The sequence below is a fragment of the Helianthus annuus genome, chromosome 2 (genome assembly GCF_002127325.2).
Source record: "Helianthus annuus cultivar XRQ/B chromosome 2, HanXRQr2.0-SUNRISE, whole genome shotgun sequence".
Taxonomy (NCBI): Eukaryota; Viridiplantae; Streptophyta; class Magnoliopsida; order Asterales; family Asteraceae; genus Helianthus; species Helianthus annuus.
The window spans coordinates 127,545,877-127,550,315 of record NC_035434.2 but is presented as its reverse complement, the minus strand read 5'-3'; the positions used below and the strand labels follow the sequence as shown (position 1 = coordinate 127,550,315).

At 42.3% G+C, this 4,439-nt stretch overlaps 1 non-coding gene across 1 annotated transcript; it reads left to right on the top strand.

Moving 5' to 3' along the window:
• Positions 1–1,106: 1,106 nt before the first annotated feature.
• Positions 1,107–1,213, top strand: LOC118489905. Its single transcript, XR_004887917.1, has one exon. It is a non-coding gene; the product is annotated as a small nucleolar RNA R71 (small nucleolar RNA).
• The last annotated feature ends 3,226 nt before the right edge of the window (positions 1,214–4,439 follow it).

Below are 4,439 nucleotides of genomic sequence, written 5' to 3'. Positions count from 1 at the left end.
GTACGAGTGCAGAGCATTCTTCGCCTAAATTGACTAATTGCAAATTTTCAATTTTCTTTTTATGCGTAAGGAAGTCCCTCATGAATTTAGAGTATTTGGGCATTTGGGTTAGGACATCGATAAAAGGAATATTGACATGCAATTGCTTTAATAGACTTTCGAATTTTGCGAATTGCTCATTGGTCTTTTGACGAATTAACCTACCGGGGTACGGAACGCGAGGAGCTTTGGTAAGCTCTGGTGATGGAGGGGAGTTCTTCTCCTGCAGAGGTGTGGGTATTGTTTCTTCGGTTGGCGGCGGTACTTCTGCAGTCCCTACGGTGCGGTTTCGTAGTGTGATGAGGTGAACTTGCGCTTTTGGGTTTGTTTCGGTATTACTAGGTAATGCGCCTTGCGGTCTCTCGGCAAAATTTTGAGCTATTTGATTTAATTGTTTTTCTATGTTTTGAATACTAGCTTGTTGATTTCTAAAATTTGATTCTAATTGTAGAAATCTTTCCGAGTTTTTCTTTACAGTGTCGGAGATGAGGCGAGATACAGTATCTTCAAGCCTTTCTCTTCCACTTTGTTGTTGAGTGAAATTTTGTGACTCATTTCTTGGTTGTTGAAAGTTTGTTCGTTGGGTTTGTTGGTTACTACTATTGCCAGGTTCTCTCCAACCAAGGTTTGGGTGGTTTCGCCATCCTTGGTTGTAAGTTCCCGTTGGGGGACCCGACGGCCTAGGTCTATTATCAATGTAGTTTACCATTTCTTGTTGATCGTCCGTTTCTTTCATACAACTCCAATTTTCATGTGACCCACCACACCCTTCACAAGCCACAACCGAGACTGTTTTTGTCATTTCCAATTTTTTTATTTTTGAAGAAAGGGCCTCGATTTGGGCTTGTAAAGAAGTGCTTTCATCGACCTTATGGGCGCCCGGGGCAATAGATTTATTCCCCCGGGGGGTGTGCCATTGAAAATTGGTTTGAGCAATTTCCTCAATTTTATTATATATTTCGTGCGGGCGACGATTACCTAAAAGTCCCCCGGAGCTAGAATCAAGTGTCTGCCTTGTGTGTGGCAACAATCAATTATAAAAAGTGGATACTTGTTGCCATATCGCAAGGCCGTGGTGTGGACACTTGCGTAATAACTCCTTGAACCTTTCCCAAGTTTCATATAAGGATTCCCCGTCCTCTTGTGAATATGTATTAATTTCAGTCATTAATTTAGCAGTTTTAGCGGGAGGGAAATACTTATATAGAAATTTTTGGGCTAGTTCATCCCAGGTGTTTACCGATCCAGCTGGGAGGGCGTTGAGCCAAGCTTTCGCTCGGTCTTTCAGTGAGAAAGGAAACATACGGAGGCGGATGGCGTCAGTTGATGCTCCGTTGATCCGAAAGGTATCACATATTTCTAAGAAACTAGTGATATGTAGATGGGGATCCTCGTCCGCAAGCCCATGGAAGGTTGCGGAGTTTTGGAGCATTTGTATCAAATGCGGCCGAAGTTCGAAGTTATTAGCTTCAACATTCGGAGCATTGATAGCGGCGCCTAGGTTACCTACGGTGGGTCGTAGATAATCCATGAGGGTACGTTGGTCCGCCATTGGAGGTGGATCACCCGAAACTTTCTCTTGGTTTTTAGCTTTTAATCTTTTTCTGAGAAAGCGTTCGGGTTCTTCTAGAGGTTCTTTTATGTCCTTATTAGAACTGGAGCTCATACACTATGTAAGGTTGGCGTCGGGTTCCAAGTCCTGCAATAAAAACAGAAAAGAATGCTGGTCAGAAGGTTCACCACGGCCCCGTGTTCAGCGAACACGGCCCGTGGTCGGAGTTACAGTTAATGCTTTCCAGATCCCAGTTACTGGAAGTTGGACACGGCCCCGTGTTGCACCGACACGGCCCCGTGGTCAGCCTTCTGTAACCTGGAAAACTAAAAACTGCCAGTAACGATGCTGGGCACGGCCCGTGTCCGACCAGGCACGGCCCGTGCTGAGCTCTGCAGAAGCTGATAAACTAAGAAAAATCCTAAAAATTAAAAAGAAAAATAAAAATATGATTAGGCCGTTGATTCCTAACTTTCTTAAAATCCTTGTGTCCCCGGCAGCGGCGCCAAAAACTTGATGTGTGTTGGTGTATATATAATTTATATGTATAATTAAGCCCTTTTTACACCTTTAGCCAAGTTTTAAATTTATAAAAACACGATATTCACTAACACTAAACACACATATGGGCAAGTGCACCCATCGTGGACGTAGTATAGTGTTGGTAAGATACCGAGGTCGTCCAAGGACACAAGAGCTTTTAATACCGGTTTATCCTCAACGTCTAATCAAATCAAAAAGTAAGAAAAATGTTTTTAAACTAAGAAAATAAAAACTAACTAAATGCTGAAAAATAAAATAAAATAAAAACAGATAGACAAGATGAATCACTTGGATCCGACTCGTGTATTAGTATAACCTTTGATTATTTTCGCACTTTTGCACTTGTTTAAGAGATTATCTTAGTTATTGTAGTAGGCCCCTCTTTTGAAGGCGACGTTACCCTCAACCCAGTAGTTTGAGTCAGCAAGGATACAATCCTAAAGGGTCGGATTATTGGAAGATAATGAATTAAGTTATTAATGCAAATTATGGTAGGCCCCGCTTTTGGCGGTGACGTTACCCTCGACTAAGTAGTCTGAGTCAGCAGGGATACAGTCCTAAATAGTCGGGTTATAGTATTAATAGTAGTTAACTTATGAGGGGGTCAAAGAGTTTGGATCCCCACCATCCAATACCTATGGGCATTGAAGGAGATCCTACTAAAATTGACCCAGGTCCCTTGCAGGACCTCTAAACGCTGAACAAGGGCAAGACCCTTACCAAACCGTTCCCTTAACCACCGACCAGGTAGCCAACATACCTCCATATAGACCGTGGAGATATGAATGGTGAAAATCTTTTATTTTATATAGACAGTAAAATAATGCCAAGACACCACGGACAAACGATAAGGAAAGATCACCTTCAACATAAGCAACTAGTTATTAAAGTCATTAATACAAAACCAAATAAAAAGTGCAAAAGATTAAAAATAAAAAGTATTATACTAAACACTTGTCTTCACCAAGTGATGTAAGAGACTTAGGAAAACATGGCCTTGATTGTCAAGAACTCTTACTATCAATCTTGGATCCAGAGACGACTCACACACTCTACGATGGACAATGGATGATGGTGGTGGATGATGGTGTTATGGTGGTGGTGGGTGGTGGATGAAGTGTGAGAGAGGTGGTGTGCCAAGGGATGAGATTGAATGAAACCAAACACTCCTATTTATAGGCTGAACAGAAGGCTGGGCACGGCCCCGTGTCCGCTGGACACGCCCCCGTGCCCGTCTGACACTCTCTCTCCTCATTAATTGTAATTCGCAATTACAATTAATGCGTCTGCTGTACTTTCACCACGCCCCCGTGCTCACTGGACACGGCCCCGTGGTGGGCAATAGAAGCTTCTACAAGTTTGTCTTTTATGCTGCTTCTTGGGCACGGCCCCGTGCTGGCTGAGCACGGGGCGTGTTCAGACTTCTGTTTTCTCTTCTTTGCTTTGGAGGATGCCGTTGAGGGTCCGGGCAGTCTACTTTTATTCCTTCCCTTGTATTTATGCTAGAATTAGTTGTCTTTTTGCTTCTTTTGTGAATTTGAGCTCATTTCATCCTGGAAATACAAAATGAAGACAAAAACACTCTTTTTCCAACATTAGTACTTAAAAAGGGTTAGTTTTATGCCTTAATTGATGTGATTTATATGTTGCATTTTACACACATCACTTAACCACCCCATAGTCATTGGACTTATTGCTGAGCCTTTTTTTCATTCTCCCACTGTTGCGTTTTTATTTTTTATTATTTGATATAACTCTTGAAATCGCGAACTCAACGCTACATTACCGAGCCAAGCATTGAGCTAAAACTTGATGTTTGTGCCGATCCTACTTTAGCCACCAAGATTTTGGCGTTGCATTACCGGGCCATGTATCGAGCCAAAACTTGATGTTTGTCCCAGATCCTACTTCAGCCACCAAGCTTTCCTTTATCGACACTCCCATAGCCGAGAATTCTTTTTCTACACCCACAATATCCTTCCATACCCCGCTCACTTTGTTTTTTATTGGATTATATTGCGACCACTTTTGCTACCATGTATGACGTTCATCATCTCGACCGATAGTGCACTGTTGTCTTTTTTGAATTTAACCCACCATTTCACACTTCTAATATCCCCGACGCCAACACCCCCATACTCCTTTGGTACTACTACTTTTTTCCACGAGATCCATCTTATCTTATTTTTTTCATCTTTTCTACCCCACACGTAGAGAAATAGTAACTTGGTAGAGCTCCCATTACTGCCTTTGCTAATACGACTCTACTGGCAAAAGATAGACATTTTGCTTTCCACGCCGACAA